Here is a 13581-nt window from a genome sequence, read left to right as displayed (position 1 = left end):
CATATTTATACGTCACTATTTCTGTCTCACACCAAATGGACAACATCAACACATTCACTTTTCATACAAATATTAAAGAGACCAAAAAGATCCTATCATCAAACACTAGCCAGACTGTTGGAACTTCAAACTGTAAACTACTGTACTTGAGATCATGTCAGCACAACCGAAACAAATGAACCAGCAAAGCAGAAATGACTGGTGTTGATTTAAAAGCGGCAGTAAATTTCACCTCGGCAACTAAACAGAACACTCAAAGAGTCTCGGGTGTTTGCAGCAATTCCGAAATTGCTTTCCGTCAGCGTATGCCTCTTGGAACACTTCAAACATACTGATTGGGTTGCTTTAAAATATCCAGACTCTGTAACTTTGACAGGGTGTAAAAAGTTGATTACGAAATAAAGTTTACAAGCTTTTGTGCAAGGAAGTGATTAAGTCACATGATCCAAATAGCAGTAAAGCTGACCTTTGCCTATACTATAAGGGAAAAGACCATTTCAGCACGATAGAAACGAGAGGAACAATACGTTCAGTCATTGGTGACAGGCGCTTCACAACAAAGGACACAAGACGTCTTGTGCGTGGACCGCTATACGCATTATGTGTAAAAGAAAGACACATTCATAACCCATTTTGTGATAGTATAAAGAGAAGAAGGAGATCCAATTCAATTGACAACAATAGTCAGTCCAGTCTAAGCTTTGACAAGTTACTTTCAGAAAGTGTTCGGTTGAAAGGCATTGCCCCAAAAATTTGTTGGAATTAAGGCCTTTATCACTCTAAGTATTTTATTTTGTTAGTCATGGAGTATGCGCCAGAAACAAGGTGTGCAGACGTTTGACAATCGGATTTGTTTCTAGTGCATCTCAGACTGAAAAGTATACCAGGAGTTGTGAATCCTTGAGCACTTGTTGCTTTCTAACTAGCGGTTGGTAGGCTACATTAAATTAGCTAACGATGTTTATGCTGCCTTGTGTTGGCCAACACAGACGTGCTGTTACAGTAGAGACATTGCACTTTATCTTCCTTTTATAGGTGTGAAATAATTATAAAATGTGGACATTTGTCTTTTATAGACAGCTTCCTGCTAATTAGCATTGCATCAACTTATTTCTACAGCGAATGGTCCGCAGTAACATTTGTGTGGAAAAATTGTCCCTAAAAAGCGTTGCGCCACAAATTATGGGTCAAACTTTTTCAAGAATCCAATTACTGTAATTTCCGGCCTACAGACCACACCTGATTATTAGCCTCACCCAGTACATTTGTAAAGGAAATACCATTTGGTACATACGTAAGCTGCACCTGTGTAAAAGTCGCAAGTGCACACATTGAAACACAAGATATTTACAAAGAAAGATGGTACACAGAAATAATTTCCAAAGTTTTAATAACCAGGCCAACTCCTCAGTCGCAACACAGTAGCACAGCACTTAAGAGGCCCAGTTTAAAAAAAAAAAAAAAAAAAAAAAAATTACAGGAAAAAAAACATACCGAAATCACTGAAACGCACCAGTAACAGCAGCAACATGTGGTGCTAACAGGGATGTTAAAAAAAAATAGCGGTAAAAATCACAGACACAGTAGTAACACAGCAGCAACACACGAGCGTGGTGCTAACAGGGATGTTTAAAAAAATATCGGTAAAAATCACTGAGACACAGTAGTAACACAGCAGCAACACGGTAGCACAGCGCTAACGCTAGCGCAGCACGAACAAGGTGGGTTAAAAAAAAAAAACATACGGGTAAAAGTCACTTCCTCGGCACATATATTCCACCGGTCTCACTCTTACCTTTTCCGCTTGAGTGCCCGTTTGAAAAAATGCACAAATTAGAGTCATGACCACATAAGGCGCAGGGTTGAAACTGTGTGAAAAAAGTCGCGGCTTATCGGCCAGAAATTACGGTATTCGAATTCATCGATTAAATGTTTCAGGCCTCATTGCATGTAGCCTGGAAGCATGTCCAAATACATTAAAGTTATCTACAAATGCCATCTTCGCTATTTGTGCTGCTGCAGTCAAGTGTCACCCATTTGTCCACAGGTCAAAATTTTCTCTTTGCATTCCTTTGAGGAACAGGAGAAACCAGTGATGACCTAATTTCCAAAACAGCACCATTAATATACTATTGATCCTTATATTCCTGACTGCCCATCCCAATTTAAAATATTACAGGTGAGGCAAGTTAGGTGTGCTCAATTGAAGTATTCTTACATGTCTCCAACATCGAAACAAAGCATCCTCCCGGGAAGCATGAAGTCTTCTGTTGTTGCCAAAATAAACCAAGAGGAGCTGATAACATCCATCAAAAAGATATTTAAGTCAAAATAGCATAACAAATGTTTCTCATCCACATCGCATGGCTACATTATATCAATGTCACCAAGCGCGTCACTGCTGGCCGGACGGATGTCAATCTCATTTTGAAAGGTCCATTTGAGATCATGTCACATATGCAGAGGATGAGGGGTGACCATCTGCGCTGAGTGCTATTAGCCAGAGTACAACACAGCTGGGCCCCCCCACCACACTTACGAGCAGCCCGGAAGCGCACGGAGGCTACATCGCCTGCATTTTTCTGACACGTCACTCTGGCCATATGCGACGCTGGCCCCTCCCGACACGGGCCGGCGGGAGCCGACAGCTGCCGTGCGCAATCCCTGCCACTGAAACAGGAAACCGCCGTGCGGGGTCTGGACGTTTGGATTGAGAGCTTCCAGATCCCCAAAGTGCTTTTAAGTGGCCTGAATTGCAAACACAAGGAAGGCTGCGCTATTGATTTGTTTGGTCCAAAACAACCTGTTTGCTTGTCTGTAATGATGGGATTATCCCAGAATCTTCATTTACACCCAATCACTTCGCATTGAATTTGAGGCCTTTAAATATTTTTTATCTTGAATCAGGACACTGGTTGACCTCAGATTTGCTCGGATTGAAAAGCAATTATTCCAATGAGAAATAATTTGATAATGGAAACTGTCTCCATCCTTAACTGTGATTGACTGTACAAGTTCAAATTTACCACAAGCCACATTGGCAGTGGAACTGCACTTGGGCTGCCACAAATGATTATTTTGAAGTCACAAAATATTTTGGCGATTAGTTGACAAAACAGATCATAGTGTACCCCACCAGCAAGCAGCTTCTTTTATACAGCCATCATTCCAGTTTGAAATGTGTGAAGGTCAAAGATAATAGAAGCTGGTTATTAAAGGTTAAATGTACTATCAGCACACCTGGCACATTTCTACAAAACACAACATATTCAGGCCTTCAACATTTGTATGTAAATGAAACCAGAAAATTGACAACCACAACAAGGGTCACTAAAAGAAAACTCCTTAAGATTTCTTTTTTCGCAAATATTTTGTATTAAACGGAATAAATCTGCATTGTGTTTCCTCTGCAGCCACATCCGCAACAAGTAGACCAGACCTGAGTGAAACATGGGACGCATCACTCAAATATGAACAGTAAGTAAGTTTCTTTTGACTTATCCCGTTAGGGGTCGCCACAGCGTGACATCTCAGATGAACGCTCATATTTGTTTGGCACAGTGTTTTACGCCGGATGCCCTTCCTAACGCAACCCAACTTGGGGAGTAGAGATACGAACTCACGACCCCTGGTTCACCAAACAAATGCTCTAACCGCTGAGCTATGGGGCCTCATTTAAAACGGCGTGTCATCTCAGATGAACGGTCTTATTTGGTCGCATCACCCAAATATGAACGGTGTACCAAAATTAATGGAACCTAAAGTTGCATTCGGTAAGAGAGTTTTCACCACAGGTACCAGATTGCACTGAAAAGTGGTACTGGATGGGTCAAATATTTAATGATGTAATGCAAAAACACACACATTACCGAACAGTATTGAACCTTACTTGACTGTCAAGTTGGGGGAGTGGGTTTTCCCCATATTTAATTTTAAATATTTAGCGATGTAACACCAAGAAATACATCCCAAATGTAGTTGTATAAAAAAAGTGAAGTGATAAATGTTGGAGTCTTTCCACAACTACTAAAGCCTCCACAAATCTACCACTGACACCAGATTAGACTGGAAAGTGAGACGGTAGAGGTCATTTATTTTTTGGCACAATAACGAAAAAAAATGCGCAATGTACCAAACTGAATAAACCTTAGTAGTCAACAGCACAGCGCTTTTCAGCAAAGCTTGGATCGCCGAGAATGTTTCGACCCCTGGCTACACCCTCCACAGGTCTACCAGATGACACGGAAAAGTGGGGGTGCAACAACGGAACGCTCTGCCCAAGCTTTGTAAATTGACAACACCGCCCAACTTTAGCTCCATCTATTGTGATTGTTGAAAAAATAAATAAAATAAATTGGTCCTTTAATGTTTTAACAAATACTGTCTCGCAAAGTCAACTAAAGTCTTGCGTAATGTCACGCTTGTTGGTAGAACAAATTTAAAAGTTACGTTGACTTTAGAGGAATTTTGTTTTGTTAGCACAACTTTAAGTGTTTTTGACTGAGTGGGCTTCTTTTCCAAGCGAAGATGAGGAAAACATTCCCAGTTTATGCTTTCACATCCTCCTGCTTTAGTCCAGAGTGTCGTACTGGTCTTAACAATTCCAGACATCCAAAAAAGCCGTGATCTGTTTTCATCATCACAGCGTTCAGCCAGGACACTCGATCTAAGCGAGACCCGTATTTCACATACGGAAACTACAAGGTCGTCCAAGTAGCTGTAAAACTCCTCTTTTTGTATGTGTACCTGGCAACAAATACTGCAAAGATATCGCCGAGTCAGCTAAAGGGCTTTATGTGGATCCATCGCAAAACTTCCGTTGATCTTATTTTTGTGACACAAACTCTAAAACAGTATCTCCAAGGTGACACGTTTTGAACATACACACATTGCGAGCGTCCTCTGGATACGGCACAACGACACGTCTCCACCTGCCAATCTAGATTGTGTTTCTGTCGCGGTGGGTTGGCGAGGTCAGCTCCATAAAATTATCACCATTCCATGCTTACAATTCCCTCGTACCATGCCAGTAACAATTCTCTTTTAATCAGCTCGAGGGCAGACCCACCTTCAGCAAACATTGCGCGACATTTCAATGAAAAGCCTTTGAAAAAGGGCGACCAGCCGTATAAAAAAAATATATAAAATAAATGCATGCATACACACAGTGATAAACTTAGCTAGTTAGTGGGAACAAGTCTTACATGAATGCAGTTTCTTAGAAATGTAACAATGTTTGAGGAGCTAAGACCAATGAATCGCATTCCAACATAAATGTAAATGCTTCTGATTGTGTTTTCACCATCAGAAAAAACCTTGCTGACCCTGAGGGGCAACCACAAGTACAGCGGTGCCTTGACTTATGGAGCTCAAGTCGTTCTGTGTCCACGCTCGTATCTCAAAACACTCGTATCCCAAATAATGTTTTCCCACTGGATGAAATTACCATTACCGTAATTTCCGGCCTATAACCCGCGACTTATTTCACACACTTTCAACCCTGTGGTTTATGCGGCGATGCGGCTAACTTGTGCATTTTTTCCTAACAGCCACAAGGGGGCACTCGAGCGTAAAAGATCGAATATATGTGCCGAGGAAGTAACTTTTACCGGTCCGGCCCCGTTAGCGCTGCGTTAGCGTGTTACTGCCGTGTGATTTTTACCGGTATGTTTTTTTTGTTTTAACCGGCCCTGTTATCGTGGCGCAGCTAGCATTAGCGCGCACAGTGGCGCTAGTGTTAAACTTTCTGTGTACCGTCTTTCTGTGTAAATATTTCGTGTGTGAATCTCGGTTTCAATGTGGCCACTTGCGTTTTTTACACAGCTGCGCTCAGTGTACCAAATGGTATTTTCTTTACAAATGTACTGGGTGAGGCTTATAACCAGGTGCGCTCTGTCGGTCGGGAATTACGGTAATTTGATCCATCCTCCCGAAAACACATTTTGTAACTTGTGTTTGTAAAAAGAAATCAAACACTTTACAGTATTGCACTTTATAAAAACATACAGTAGGGGCTTTATTAAATAGAATGTATAAAATTAAATAGCATCAGTGCATAATGCTGCAATAATCATTGACAACGTGCTACTTCTGGTGTGTGGGCGATGACCACCGGGGGGATTATAATAAAACAATGTATATAATAAAACAATGAAGAGTTTCATGAGTGACTCAGAATGGTGCAGTAATAGTTTTTTTCCCCCCCAGAATATATAGAACATAGGCATCAATCGCAAGACCCTGGAGCCATATCTGGCCCAAATCATTTTATGTGGCCCCCAAAAGAAAGAAAAAATTGATTACTGAGGAACCTACTCCACTCCTCATGCTGTGCTTCTCCCAAATAACATTCAATTTGTGTCATTTAAATGCAATTTTGAGGTCAAATTATGCAATTTCAAACGTTACGCTGATTTACATTAAATTGGAGAACATTTTGGAATTTTGGCCCATGCAAACTTATTGGTGGATATTTTAAGTGAAACTTGTCTGCCAATCTGAGAAGGGAAAAAAAAAAAACAAAACTCAATTTCTCTAGAGGCCTTCCACTAACACTTTAGATTATTGGTGCATTAAAGTGGCAATTCCCACCACTCTTAGTATTTTGATAGATTGTCATTTTGAGGAAATTCAGTCATGTTGCTAATAATATTACCCATCTACATGTATTGCTGCACTCTTTGTCTTCAAATCTCTGTTCTTTGGGGGTTATTTTTACCCCAACGTTGATAGTTGTTTCATTCGCATGTCTTTTGGCGTTTTCTGTTTCATCTTAGCATTAACTTTGCAGACATTCTGCTGTTATGTGGTTTCCCTAAATACAAAATGTGTAATTATGTTTAAAATTCAACTGGGAATGCATTCAAGACTTAGAAACAAGAATTTGCTCTCTTATTTGAAGAAGTGTTCACTAGGTGCCGCTTTGTTGTGAAGTTTGCTGCGACTAACGCTTGAAGGTCAAATTTGTGCCAGGACCTCAAAACATCGGCTGAGCAACAGCTCGTGCCTTGAAATACTTGTAAGTCGAGGTTCCGCTGAGGTAATCAATCCACCGGATCAGACTTCATTGGTGAACTGGGAGAATAAAGCATCGGCTGAGCGGCAGCTAGTGTCGGGAAAAACTTGTACGTCGAGTTACCGCCAAGGTAATCAGTCAAATCGGATGAGATTTGGCTGACGAATTTAGAGCAGATCATTCCTATAGACTGTTTTCGACTGACATCAGACACCTTCCGATTAGAACGCGGGTGCCATCTTGGTTTGGTGAAACACACGTACCTAAATGCAGGAATAATTTCAGGAAGGCGTATGAATGGGGCCACACTGCTATGTTATTGGTTGCTCAAACGGGCGTTGTAAATCATCTTTCTTTCCACTGCCACCTGTGATCAAGAACCAGTGCGAGAAAACGGAGCAGTTAGCAACCAAATGGCGACTACTGTGGCTGTCTCGTATTAGCAGAACCGATCTAGCAGCCAAGCACAATACTCGTGTGTGAATGCAATTCATGTCTCTAAAATCTGTATTTTCTGTTTTATTACAATGTTTGCAAAAACGAGTTAGTGCACCGCTAGCTGTTTCGTTATTAAAAAAGTAGCTTTGGAATTGGAGAAAAAAGTGCGGGCTCCAGTTGGGACTCATTCCGGTCGAACCTATCTCTCTCTCCCTCTTGGTAACAAAAATAAAAAATGATAATCTATACCTCTCTTGTTGGTATAATCAACATAATTTAACACAATGCTGACTCTAATCACGCGGTACATATTTAATTTGCATTGTGCGCTTCATTAACTTTAGCAGTGTGCTCACTATGGATACCGCTGCATGACAAACCCAGCCATTGATGAATTAGTTTAAGGCTTCCAGACCTTTGTAATTCTTTAGTTGGTTCACAGTATAAGCACTTGTCGAGAAGAGGACATAGTGGACGATGTCTGGATAGGTGACCGACGCTCACATTTGTGTGCTCCATTTGTCTTTCTCCAAAGCATATGGGTCGATATTGTCGAGCAAAGCGCACTTCTTGTCGTAACGGTTTCTTGAAACAACATCTAACAAGCACCGATAACTTTTCAAAGTCTTTTTCGCCATCCTGCGTCACTTATAACAGTCGGACGAACATTTGTGTAACTATATGCAAAAGCATTAGTGAACCCATCCAACACAGGCCAGGTGCCCCGGATGTAGTTACGTGGTCGAAAACAGTCTATGGGTTGAAAACTCCCCAGAAATCGAGAATGGAAAGGCAGCTCAAGAGATACACACTGATGAAGCAGATGAATGGACAACAAGAGGCACAATGTTGAACAACAACAACAGGCCAGTGTGCGTCTCAAAGGAGAGCCGCTCCACCGCCTCAAGATCAGCTCGCGTAAGGGATGAGAGGATGCGAAAGGAGCCCCAACGACCGAGTGCCACCCTAACCACGCCTACCCGCACTGCAGATCAAAACCAGCCCAACAATGTGCGCCGCCCTGGCTGTCGATAACCTTCCAAATTCCGAACCCCCTCGCTACTCGACCGCGACGGGGCCACAACCGGAGGCGTCATTTTGTGCCTAAAGTTGAGTTCCAGAGTTGTTTTCCATTGACTTCCCCTCCACCCCCCCCAACTCTCGCCTCGAGGCTGATACGGCAAGGCAGCTAGCTCACCTTTTTTAAGTGTCCCTTGAAATAGCCCCACGACAACTTTAGCCACTCATGCTAACGCCCGGTTAGCACAACGTAGGGGGGGGGGGAATTGTTATTTGAACGCTGCTATTCCCGACGTTAAACATCATTGTGTGTCACCTACGTGCCGTCCACGACCCTGAAAGCGGCTGCTCTGACGTGACGAAGCGCTCCCCCCCTACAATTATGAACCGTGACGATACATGAAAAGGTGACAAAATCGTTTTTCATTACCAGTACGAAGACGTTCCTCGCTGGGCTGGTTACGCGGGTTGCACGCGCCGTGCTACGGCTTGTGTTCCCTGACAGCGCGGCTCGCTCGCTCACTCGCTCGCTCACTCACTCACACACACTCCGCCCTCAGACGCAAGCCGCGCCGCGCCACCAGCTCCAAGAGAATTGTGGGAAAATCCAGGCGCGCGCGCGCCCGCACCCACACACCGGCGTTGCGTGCGCGTCCTCGCACGCGCTCCCGCGCACGACCAATTAATGGGACGAGGCTGATTTTTACAGGGAATGAGACAGCACTGTTTCAAAGGCGACCAGTGACGTCACGGGTCGCCTTTGCTGCGTTCAGTGGTTAGACTAAAAAAAAAGGAATATCAAAAATTTTCAGTGATGCAGTAGTCATCGTCTCATTTTCCCATACATTCCTTTAAAAACGTGAATTCTACATAACACGTTGCTTTCTTTAATCCGGCCTTCCGAGAATTCACACGAGCAAAAGACCTGTAATGTTTGTTGCATTAATTTATAAAAAAAATGGCCCTGCTAAAGTTGTCTATAGAACATTTCTAAAGAATTTCCAAAGAACTATAAACCTTTTGGACCCAAGTCCTATCGAATTTCTATAGAAATTATTTTGTTCTGTAGAAATTCTATAGAAGATCACAGCCAAGGTTTTATCGAAAAAGTTCTGTACAAATTCTAGAGAACATTTTTCACAGGGGGGTTGATTTAAAATGTGACAATTAATTTAGAAATCTTGTATTTCACTACATAATCAGTACGTTGATTTATTGTACATAAAATTGGGCAAATAACATGTTAAATGTGCATTAATAATTCATTACATATAATAGATGAATAAAATTGCAAAATGCAACAACACTTTTTGTCACATTTTAACATACTGGGCTGGTCAATATATGGCCTGCGGGTCACATATGGCCCAGTCCATTGATTTATTGTACATAAATTTGGGAAAATACCATGTTAAATGTGTATTAATAGTTCATGACATGTAACAGATGAATAAAACTGCAAAATGCAACAACACTTTTTGTCACATTTTAACCTACTGGGGTGGTCAATATGTGGCCTGCGGGTCACATACGGCCTAGTCCATTCTTCAATCCCTGCCCACACAGGATTTACGCTTGCAAGAGTCCTTGTAATATTTCTTGCATTTTTTTAATAAAAAAATAGGTATTTTAAAAATAAGTTTTCAATTTTAAAATTCTTTTTTTACTTCATTCACATCATTGAATATTTGGTAGATTTATTGTTAAAAATGCTGTAAGTATGAAATAAAAAATTACATGATAAATTAAAGCAATATATATATATAAAATTGGTTCTTTTTAGCTGCATATAGTGACAACACTGCAGAAATTACAGTAATTACGATTATTATTATATTATTATAATTACAAGGGTGCTGAGGGGGTATTAAAAAAGATAAGTTGGAGGTAGTGTATTTGTTATTTTACCAAGCATTTCAATTTATCACAATAATGAAGCTGAACAGCAGATCAGTGCCAGTCTTGAGCAGTCTGGTCAGTCCGAAACAGTGTCAAGACCAAGGCTTTTTGGAGTCAAGTCCGAGACAAGACCAAGACCTTCAAAATGCGGTCTCCAGTCCTGTCTGGTCTCGTGTCTGGAGTGTAATAATCAAGATAAGTGGTATAGAAAGTGATGAAAGGCCGGTTTGCACATTTAGTGTAGCAGTAGCGCAGATGACATGAGTTTGATTCCTGGCCAGTGTTGCAATTCACTGCCACTGCTCCTTCTAAACACCAGTAATAATAATTTTTAAAAATGGGTGTGTTGCATCAGACTTAAAAACTGTGCCCAAAACAATCATGGAAGTTACTTGCCACGACAACCTCGAGATACAATTTAAAAGTTGTACAATAATGGAAACCACACCGAATTTTGACCCGCAGAAATACATCCCCATTCGGACTGAAATCTGAAACGTATACCGCAAAAACCAAAAGCGTCGCCTGTGCCATCAGCAAAAATCTCGCAAGACTTCGCGTTTATGAGCAAAAAGGATGATAACGCACCACTTTGTGGCCGTGTCACTTCACGTTCTCCATGTCAGGTGTCTCCAAAAGGAAGCTACATTAGCTGTATACATGGAATATGGAGACAAGTTGGGAACTCCAGTACAACAAGTCCTACATCCATCTTAGCCGCTTATCCTCACAAGGGTCACGTGGGAGTGCTGGAGCCTATCCCAGCTGTCAACATACACAACTAACTGGTTGCCAGCCAATCGGAGGGCACATCGAGACAAACAGTCGCACTCACAACCGCACCTTGGGGCAATTTAGAGTGTCGAATTAATGTTGCATGTTTTTTGGGATGTGGGAGGAAACCGGAGTGCCCGGAGAAAACCCACGCAGGCACGGGGGAGACCATGCAAACTCCACACAGGCGGGGTCGGGATCAAACACGGCTCCTCAGAACTGTGAGGCTGACACTTTTACCAGCTGATCCACTGTGCCGCCACGAAACAAAAAAATTAATAAAAGAAAAGTAATTTGTAGATCATTCCGATGAGATAAAAATATACAAATCACTTTCTGGGACTGTTGAGTCAAAGCTGGCAAATGTAAATAAACCGCAGGCAGACAGCCCCGCCAAACTAAAAGCAGCCATCAATCATTTAGGTGTCCCTGGAGACGTCAAGCAGTGAGGTTTACCGCCGCACGGCTCTCGACAAAAGTGCCTCCATTACGCCTTTGCCATTCAGTGTCATTCTGGGCAACTGTCACCATGTCTGACAGCACTTATCTTCTTTTTACACTTGTGTGACCAGTAAGAATGTAGAGTGGCAATTAGGCCATTATACTTTATATGCCCTGATCACAAAATGATAAGGGTGAAAAATAATAGAAATATCACAGTAGATGAAATAGGCGGCACGGTGGATCAGTTGGTAAAGCGTTGGCCTCACAGTTCTGAGGTCCCGGGTTCCACCCTGGACCTGTCTGTGTGGAGTTTGCATGTTCTCTCCGTGCCTGTGTGGGTTTTCTCCGGGCACTCCGGTTTCCTCCCACATCCCAAAAACATGTATTCATTTGACACTCTAAATTGCCCCTAGGTGTGATTGTGTCTATGTGCCCTGCGATTGGCTGGCAACCAGTTCAGGGTGTGCCCCGCCTCCTGCCCGTTGACAGCTGGGATAGCCTCCAGCACTCCCTGCGATCCTCGTGAGGATAAGCGGCTAAAGAAAATGGATGGATGGAAGAAATAAAATAATAGAATAGAAAAATATAACAGCATTTAAAAGTTACATGAATAATGACCAAATATGAGAAGTACAAATTTAAAAAAAAAATGAATTTAAAAAGACAAACTGTGTGGTGAATAGAAAAATGATAAAATAAGAATTATAATGATAAAATATCAATACAAAATACAGATGATGTTCAAGAAAATTACGAAAATATGTAACAAAGACGAATAAAATGTTGGGAAGAAATATAAAAATATAAAAATCCTAAAGTGACAAAATTCAAAAAGGTGTAGCCGGAAATACCTAAAAAAAAAAAAAAAAATTACACTTGTGTTACGCCTTGGTCATTAAAGATTTGTATATATTATTAATGGGCATAATAATCAATAAATCGATCATTGATCATTAAGATCGTGTGAAGTTGTTGAGGCAGACTTGAGTCAATTACTCAGATCCAACCAGAAGACCTGATTCAGTCTTGATTAGTTTGTCGTCAAAATGTGAATGTTTTCTTGTGAAGAACATTCATGAAATTCATATTGCTTGATGTGAAATGCAAGCTTTTAGGTGATCGCTTGAATGCATCTCGCACTAAATATTGCAAGACAGAGAGACACACCAAGGCAGGTTTTGGATAGAGTTGTTCCCTTGAGGTGTTTTTGTGTCTTTCTTATCCCTCCCGGATCCCGCAGGTCAAACGTTTTTACTTTTATTTCATTTAATTGCCAACTCGCCGCGTGCCAGCACATACACACGTCCGGCATATTGGCAGCAATTTCCGTGAACGGTGACGGGAGACGTGGCCGGCGTGCTCTAAATAGGTGATTGTTAACCCGGGCTAATTGTAGCACGGCTCATTAAGCAAGCGCGTTAAAATCCAGAGGGAGAGAGTGAGGCATGCCTGCGTGCAGCCTGACGACAGAGGTAGCAAAATATTCCTTTATTCCCACAAAGCAACGCCAGGGGATTATTTTTCCACTTTGACATCGTGGACAAGTACCACAATGTCACAAAGTCATCCTGACTATGATGTGATGCCTCCATTAACTGTGAACAACTCTTTGAGTCAACATCAAGCGCTAGGCACAGGTGTCAAACCCAAGGCCCGGGGGCCAGATCCGGCCCGCCGCATGATTTTGTGTGGCCCGCGAAGGCAAATCCAGTCTGTCAACTTCCACGATTCTTGTGAAAATCTGTACCAAATGTCATAGAATAAATGATAACGTCGAGATATTATAAGCGTTTTTGTGTTACCAAACAATCGTTGAAAAACATTGATTTCTGATTCCAAAACTAGTTGATAAATTTTGCGTGCAAATATGATGAGGTGATTAAAGATTTTTATTGCAGCCCTCTGAGGGAAACCGCAACTACAATGTGGCCTGCGACAAAAATGTATTAGACACACTTGTAATACAAAACAATACACGTGTCAGCTGTGTT

General features: G+C 41.8%; 1 protein-coding gene across 10 annotated transcripts in view; it reads right to left on the bottom strand.

The window, feature by feature from the left end:
* Nucleotides 1-13581, bottom strand: part of epb41l3a (erythrocyte membrane protein band 4.1-like 3a) — a 47975-nt gene that overhangs the window by 28377 nt on the left and 6017 nt on the right. For 2 of the 10 annotated variants that reach the window (XM_061838741.1, XM_061838742.1), the window contains exon 1: nucleotides 8904-9156. The exons of 3 other annotated variants lie outside the window; for them this stretch is intronic. The gene's annotated coding sequence lies outside the window, so the exon portion shown is untranslated. Of the gene's footprint in view, nucleotides 1-7278; nucleotides 7383-8651; nucleotides 8785-8903; nucleotides 9161-13581 lie in introns of those variants that run through there. 5 more of the 10 variants (XM_061838743.1, XM_061838750.1, XM_061838746.1 and 2 more) reach the window with 5 other exon arrangements.

The sequence above is a fragment of the Syngnathoides biaculeatus genome, chromosome 13 (genome assembly GCF_019802595.1).
Source record: "Syngnathoides biaculeatus isolate LvHL_M chromosome 13, ASM1980259v1, whole genome shotgun sequence".
Lineage (NCBI taxonomy): Eukaryota > Metazoa > Chordata > Actinopteri > Syngnathiformes > Syngnathidae > Syngnathoides > Syngnathoides biaculeatus.
This window is presented reverse-complemented; position numbering and strand designations above follow the sequence as displayed.